We start from the raw sequence: 8,491 nt of genomic DNA, 5'->3' as shown, positions 1-8,491 counted from the left end.
ATGAATGATCTCCTTTAATCCCCGTGGTAGCTGGTCCCCAGGATGAGCCCTCAGTGATCCTGCCTCTATATATACATGCCCTTGTGTGGTGCCCTTCCTTTGAATCTGGGCTGGCTCTGTGTCTCCCATGTAACCCGTAGAATTGGGGGGTGGGGGGGCTTGGTGGGGCTGTGTGGTCTCGGAGGCTAGATCGGGAGGAGCCTCACAGCTCCTGCCTTGGTCTCTTGGAATGGTCGTTCTGGGGAAAGTCAATTGCCATATGAGCAATCCAAGTCTCCGGAAGCCATGTTGTAAGGAAGCCCAAGCAAGTCACGTGGAGTGGCGGAGGGGACACAGGTGCTGGCCAGCCCTCAGCGATCCCAGCCATATACATTCCAGACATGTGAACCAAGAAGCCATTTCCATGCCAGCTCAACATAGTTTTCAGAGGATTCGGCCCCCAACTGACATCTGATTACAAATGCATGTGAGACCCTAAGTGAAAATTGCCCGGACGAGACCGCTCAACCCACAGAACCATTGAAAATAATAATAAGTTGGTGTTTTACGCTGCTAAGTTTTGGGATGTCTGTTATTCAGCGACAGATGACTGAAACACTGACTCTCCAAGATCCTGAGTAGCACAGCTAATTCTCCAACGTCCATGTCACCCCTTCCTTACCGTGCGATCTGGGGCATTTGGCCCGAGTCTAGGGGTCCCGCTGCTCTGACTACGTTAGTGGTTTTCAGAGCGTGATCTGGAGGCTTCCGTGGCACCCCAGAACTTGTTAGAAAGGCAAAGTCTCAGGCTCTTCTCTTGACCTACAGAATCAGAAACGCTGACACTGAGGCCCGGTTATCTGTGCTTTTGTAAGTCCTTCCCGCCACCCCGATGTACGCTCAAGTTTGACAACCACTGCACACCAACCATGGTAATCCTGTCCATGCCTTGCTAGTAACTGGTTTACGGAGCCAGGCCTGAGGCACTCAGTGCACAGCATTCCCTCCCTGCCAGTCATTAGCCCGTGGTCACGGGGGTGGTTTCCTCTGCCCTGGCTGCCACTCTGTGAAGGGAGCCAGGTTTAAGATGCGGCTGATCCCGAGGATGGAACGCAGAGGAGCAGAACCTTGGGTCCCTGATAGCGGGGTTCAGCCAGCCTGTTGCACCTTTGAACTTTCCATTATCAGGGTGGGATGGGGGGTCAATCGATTTCCTCACTGGTTAAACCCATTTGAGTTGGCTTTCTGGCTACTTGTGGCTAAAAGCACCGTGAGTGTTATGATCTGTGGTTTATGTGGGACAGGCAGGCTGATTTGCAGGAGCTCAGACCCCTAGGAAGCAGAAAAGGCTGGGGTTTGAACCCAGGTCTCTGTGCTGTCAAAGCCCACCCTCATAACGAAGGGCTGAGATTTGCTCTCTTCCCGAGGGGAGAGGTTTCTGGGTTTATTTTTGGTGGGTTGGGGCACTGAGAATACACGAAGGCAGTGGGCGTCTCACAGAAGAAGAGATACCATGGAATGGGGGAAAGGTCCAGGGCGGCGGGGGAGGTCGCATAAAAGAGAATTCCTGCCCAATTCGACTCAGGTCTGGTCTGTGCTCGGCTATTTCCTCATGTCCTTAAATTGAATGATGTCCTTTCTCCTCTCCTTTCCCCCAAAACAGATCAGCAGGCTATGTTGTTTTGCCAGGAAGACGCTGGGAGAGGGTAAGACAAGCGTTCCTTTGGGGAGCAGGCTGATTGGTCCAAGTAGTTCTATAAACTGCATCCGCCCACATCACGCTACTCCAAAGACAGTTTATAATCACAAAAGGAACAATCTGGAAGATTCCAGTTGTCAACACAGCTCAAATGTAGCAGCAGCAGACCTCGCAGAGAAGACATACGCCGTGACACGGATTTGGGATTTTTACAATCTCGGGGAACCCCAGGCTCTGTGCCCCCTTGGGAGATGCCAACATTTGATGGCGGGGGCGGGGCGGGGGGTGGGGGGGAGGTTGTTGCCTCTATTCCCCTCCACGGTGGTCCCCAATCGCAGGCCAGCTTCATCCACTCCCGCCCCATCCCTGCATCTCCGGGCACCCCCTGCGAGAGCGAGGTGGCTAATTTTAACCTGTAACCCTGAAGCCCAGTTCGGGGCCCTTCCGAGGTACCAGGGTGGCTGCAGCTTGCAAAGGACACTTCCGAGGGAGAACACAAAAGGTGACGATTCCTGCCTCCAACGATTACCCGGGGTTTAAAATACGGGCAGATCCGCCTTGACAAAATTTCCAGCGAATGTTCTCTACGTTTGCAACAGATTGCGCCGGGAAGCAGAGAGCAAGCGTTTAGTGAACACTCCGCTGCGTGCACGGCGTCGTTTCATCACTGGGAAAGGACATCGGTTAGGGGACAGTCCTTCCAGGAGCGCTTAGAAACAACTGTAAGTCCACATGTCCACTAAGCAGGAAATGCAGATGAGAAAATGCACCGACTCACAAAACGGTTTCTAGGCATTGGGTGGCGACGCCCGTCAACCGATTTAATCCTCGTAATGACCCTATGACTTGCGTACTATTATTATGCCTATTTTACTGATAAGGAACCTGAGGCACTGAGAGCTGGGGTCATTTCCCCAAGGTCAAGGGGTTCAAACGGAAGCAGCCTGGCTCTGGAGGCTGTGCTTCCAACCTTGACACAGGACGCGAATGGCGAGGAACACAGAGAAAGAAGAATGGGGTCGATCCAGGTGGCTTCCTGGAGGAGGTAAGTTGTCACAAAGAATGATGGAGATTCGGGGCCACGTTGGTGGTGAATGAGAATGAGCAAGATTAAAAAAAAAAAAAAGACAGTTGGTTCCCCTTCTTGCTAACCCGTCTTACTTTTTTAAAAAATGTTTATTTATTTATTTTGAGAGAGAGAAGCGGAGAGGATCCAAAGCTGACTCTGCAGTGACAGCAGAGAGCCCGATGTGGCCCCGAACTCACAAACTGCAAGATCATGACCGGAGCCGAAGCCGGATACTCAACGGACTGAACCACCCAGGCGCCTCTAACCCTCTTAGTTTTAATGACTCCTTAGTTTTAAGGCCTCCTTCAGGGGGCGGCCTCTTCCCTAACCTTTATCATTCCGCAAGCATCAGGTACTGGGGCCCTGTGTGCCCTGAGCCCCAGGACTCACGTGTTGTAGCCTCAGGGCTGTGGTCTGGGGAGGAAGAGAGTCTCCTAGTTTCCCTTCCTTGTGTTACAGACAAGGGACAGGAGGAGCAGAACCGGACGTCCCGTCTCAGAAGATACCGGAAGTCTGAGAAGACGGGTCACGGCTGGGGAATCTTGACTTGCCTACCTAGGTCCACATGAGTTCAGAGTCGGGGGTGTGGGTAGAGCACCGCGGAGGTCCCGGGGGAGGAGTTTTCTGCGGAGCGCGGGGGTCTAGGCTCCTTGGATGGCTAACCCGCTGGGCCTTCCGGCCATTCGTAGCGCCCCCTTCAGGCCCCAGGCTGACTCACTCCCTAGAAGAGAGGCCTGTGCTCAGGATGGGTGGCCTCCGCCCGCCTGGGCTGCCCCAGGCACGGCGCTGGCCCCTGGGGATGATGAGAGGCCAGAAGGCCCGACCCCTCCCTGGGGGTGCCTGCTGTGCGGCCCCGGGGAGACCAACGCACTCACCACGGACAAGCTCGGTTTCTCTCCCTGTGCAGACCAGGAGGCGGCTCTGCCCTTGTAAAACACTTGAAGTAGAGGGGTGCCCGAGGTTAGTTCGTTTTAGTTATCACTGAACCTTAATAAAAAACCTAATTTAGGATTTATCGGTAACCAAAGCATCTTCTTGGGAGACTGATCAGGAGTCATGTGGCACACAGGGAGGGCACCGCAGGAGGACTTGGCCCCGCGGGGTCCCTGGGTGGCGGTGGGGGGTGGGGGGGGAGAGTGGGAGGAGCTCCAGTAACCAGCCGTGTGACCCACGTGGCAGACTGCACAATTTTCTGGCTTTGGTTCTTCATTCGGAAGTTGAAGGGGTAGAACGGACATGTTTTTTTTTCAAAACCAGTTTCGGGGCGCCTGGGTGGCTTGGTCGGTTAGGCGTCCGACTTCGGCTTAGGTCATGATCTCACTGTCCGTGAGTTCGAGCCCTGCGTCGGGCTCTGTGCTGACAGCTCGGAGCCTGGAGCCTGTTTCGGATTCTGTGTCTCCCTCTCTCTCTGCCCCTCCCCCTGCTCACGCTCTGTCTCTCTCTGTCTCAAAAATAAATAAATGTTAAAAAAAAAAATTAAAAAAATAAAAACCAGTTTCAATGAGTTCGACATACAATTTACAGATTTAAAGTGTGTCCTCCCTATATTCACAGAGTTGTGCAGCCATCACCATAATCCATGTTTAGAACATTTGCATCACCCCAAAAAGAAACCTTGTACCCTTTGCACTCACCCTTTCCACCCCACCCCCACCCCTCAGCCTTAGGCAACTCCCAGTCTAGGTTCTGTCTCTATGGATTTGCTTATTCTGGTGAAATGTCTGTGTGCGTGCACACCTTTTATGCTTAAATAACTTTAAAAAAATGTTTATTTATTTTCGAGAGAGACAGAGACACAGTGTGAGCTGGGAAGGGGCGGGCGGGGGGGGGGGGGGGGGTGCAGAATCCGAAGCAGGCTCCAGGCTCTGAGCTGTCAGCACAGAGCTCCAGGCGAGGCTGGAACTCACCAGCCCTGAGATCATGACCTGAGCCGAAGTCCTTTTGCTTAACAAATGGAGCCACCCAGGCGCCCCTATTCTTAATGTAACTTTTTTAACCCACAAGAAGGTGGGATGAAAAGCCAGTGCGCCCTTCCTGCGTGCCCCTTCTCCCTCTCATCTCTCTGAGATCTGAGATCTGAGACCCCGCTTTGAGAAGAGCAGGAGATACATAGTTTCCATGGAAAGCTGAGAGCAGGCAAGAGGGGTTTTATGCAAATGAAACAGAATTTGGAAAAGAGGCGAATGCTTCCAAGGGCCCTGTCAGTATTTGGGTAGCCCGGCTTTCTGGAAAACTTTTGAAAAGTGGCTGAATATATATATATATATATATATATATATATATATATACACACACACACACACACACACACACACACACATATATGGTATGTATTATATATTTTATATAATATATATATATTTTCTCACGTAGTGCTATAGATAGATGGTTGACTTGGTTGATTAAGAACGAAATACTGTCAGGGTGCCTGGCTGGCTCAGTCAGGGGAGCGTGCGACTCTTGATCTTGGGGCTGTGGTTTCGAGCTGCACACTGGGCGTAGAGATTACTTAAAAATAAAATCTTAAAATGGGGCTCCTGAGTGGCTCAGGAGCGGTTGAGCGTCTGACTCTTGATTTCGACTCAGGTCATGATCTCACAATTTAGGAGTCTGAGCCCCAGGTCGGTTTTGCAGGTGCAAAGCCTGCTTGGGACTCTCTCTTTCCTTGTCTCTCTGCCCCCCACACCCCGCCATCTCTCTCAAAATAAATAAACTTAAAAAAAAAAATGAAATACCCTACTTAATGATCCACCAAAAAAAAAGGGCATTAAACTAAATAGTAATTATTTAAGGCCTAAACTTTGAACAAATCTAAGGCTTAGACAGCGGCCTTCATGTCAACACCAATCCTTTAATACAAAAACCCCCAAATAAAGTGAGGAACGTTCACAGTCACTCTGGGATTTATGCGAGGGGCTGGCAGAGTAGAATCCTTCACAGCTTATGTTCATTTCCTTGAAGTTTCTGGATTCCTGCTATGATCTATGTACGTACCTGCTACAATCTATACCCTAGCTGTTCAAGCGATTATTGTTTTTTGCTAAGACCCCGCATCTTTCTCAATAAATTCATCTGACTCAGGTGCCTGAGTGGCTCAGTGTGTTGAGCGTCCGACTTCGGCTCAGGTCACGATCTCACGGTTCGTGGGTCTGAGCCCTACATCGGGCTCTGTGCTGTCAGCGTGGAACCTGCTTCAGATCCTCTGTCCCCTTCTCTCTCTGCCCTTCCCCCGTTCACGTGTGCTCTCTCTCAAAAATAAATAAGACATTGGGGGGCACCTGGGTGGCTCAGTCGGTTATGCGTCCGACTTTGGCTCAGGTCATGATCTGACCGCTCGTGAGTTCGAGCCCCACGTCGGGCTCTGTGCTGACGGCTCGCAGCTTGGAGCCTGCTTTGGATTCTGTCTCCAGCTCTCTGCCCCTCCCCTGCTGCTGCTCCGTCGCTCTCTCTCCGTCTCTCAAATAGAAACTAAAAAATTTAAAAACAAGAATAAAACATTAAAAAATAAACCTGTCCTGGTATGTGTTGGTGTCTTGGCACTCTGGGGAGATGGCGAGGGAAAGGTATTCCTTTGAGTCAGAACGCTTGGGTCTGAACCTGGAGTCACCACGTCTTAGCTGGGCGCTGGTGGGCACATTACTTGGACGGTCTCTGCCTTGATTTCCTCATCTGTAAAGAGATTATTTCAGCGCTTACTTCACAGGGACGTGATGAAGATTAAACGGGCACGCAAAGACGTTCGAAATGTGCCTGGAGTATGGTAAACAAATGCTCCATAATCATTCCCATTCTCGTTACTGTTCCTGCTGTTACTGTAGAAATGTGGGAACCGTGGCTTGGCAAGCTTAGATGGTTTTCCCAGGAGCATGGCAAGTAGCAAGCTGGGGAGCTGAACCCAGGGCTCCTGACTCATCGCATTAGTGGTTTTGAAATTATCTGCTTAGAAAAACGGGGGTTGAGCAACCACACCGTGATCCTCTGCCGCTAAAACAAAACAAACCAATCATGGTTTTATTCATTGGCAGGAAGAAGTTAATGGACTTCTCTCAACCTTAAACTTTTTCCCTTCGAGTTTTCTTACCCTTTGAGGGCTTGCTACTCTTTGGTCTATTAGCACGCGCAGTGCTCATAACCAACGGGAGGCATTCGCGTAAATATTAATGGTGAAGACTCGGAAGTTACCGGCCGTGCTCCATTCAACCGCTGTTTGGTTCTCACGCACGCTGACCTTGTTTCTTAATTGCGCTCGCACCTCGGAAGCAGACTTTCTGCAGGGGCACCTGTCCAGGGTCCGAGTGAAGGGACTGGATACGCCAGTGACTTGCAGCATCCCACAGAGGACACCACGTTCAGCGGAGAAGGCGATGCCTTCTGGGTCCACCACCCCCTTAACAAGCCTGATGGCCACCAAGCGTGCCATAGCCGACCCTGACTTCTACTGGGTGTCAACTGATTTTTTTTACACGTTTCCCTCAAACCTGCGAATTGCAGATCAAGTATATGTGTTTTGAGTTATTCTTAGAGGAGTCAGAAAAGAAGGAGCCAGAAAGCTGGGAACAGAGGAGGACAAATGGAGTGGGGGACACATGCCTTCGCCATGCAGCGTAAGGCAACCGAGGCAAAAGTAATACTCAGGACGCCAGGGGTCCAATGCCTGTTGGAAGTCTACCCTGATCTTTCTGTTTCTAATTTTAATTTAAATTTTTTTTTAACATGCAAGGGACTTTTCTTTCTTAAAAAAAAAGTTTTTTTTTTTTAATGCTTTTATTTATTTTTGAAACAGAGAGAAAGCAGGAGCTGGGGAGGGACAGAGAGAGAGGGAGATAGGACCTGACGTGGGTTCCGTGCTGACAGCAACGAGCCTGACGTGGGGCTGGAACTCGTGAGCCGCAAGACCATGCCTTGAGCTGAATGAAGTTGGATGTCCAACTGACTGAGCCACTCAAGCGCCCCTCTAATTTTGAGAGAGAGAGAGAGAGACAGCAGTGAGGGAGAGGGGCCGGAGGAGAGAGAGAACCTTCGGCAGGCCCCATGCTCGGCACAGAGCCTGATGTGGGGCTTGATCCCATGACCCAGGGGTCATGACCCGAGCCGAAATCAAAAGTCTGACGCTCAACTGACTGAGCCACCCAGGCCCCCCTACCCTGCTCTTTTTAAGGGGAAGGGAGCGGCATCTGGGTTACGCCATGCTTTGCTAAATAATACCGCAAAGCTGAGGATCTATAACCCTGCAGATTGGGGAAGAGCTTTGAGAAATACGTCTGCGTGTGAATTTGTCCATTTGAAGCGATTATCTCCTCCTCTTTAAGCGTGCAGGCCGTGTCACTCGCACGCTTAACCAACGCTGTGAATGCCAACCCGACAACCACTGCCAGCTTCCTTCTTCCTTGTCCGCCTCCCACCGGAAGGGCTGCAAAGGCGAAACACTTTTCGCCTTGACTAAAAGGTGAGACACCTATGAGAAGAGCCCTTTTGGAGCTCTCTCTCTTGTTCTGCATGCTGCCACCTGTGGATGTGAGGCCCAGAGCTGTGGCAGCCATATTGTGACCACGTAACCCCAAGGCTGAAGCTGAAGGCCTAACATACAGAGGAAGGGAAGAATGCAAAGATGAGAACAGCTGGATCCTCAAAGGCAACACTGACATGCCAACCCAACCCTGAGGATCACCTGTATTTCTAGACTCAATTAAGCTATAAAAGTCATCTGGCATAAGCCACTGTTTGTTTTATGTTACTTGCCGTTG

This window comes from Felis catus, chromosome B2 (genome assembly GCF_018350175.1).
Source record: "Felis catus isolate Fca126 chromosome B2, F.catus_Fca126_mat1.0, whole genome shotgun sequence".
Lineage (NCBI taxonomy): Eukaryota > Metazoa > Chordata > Mammalia > Carnivora > Felidae > Felis > Felis catus.
Note: the sequence above shows the minus strand (reverse complement) of the source record.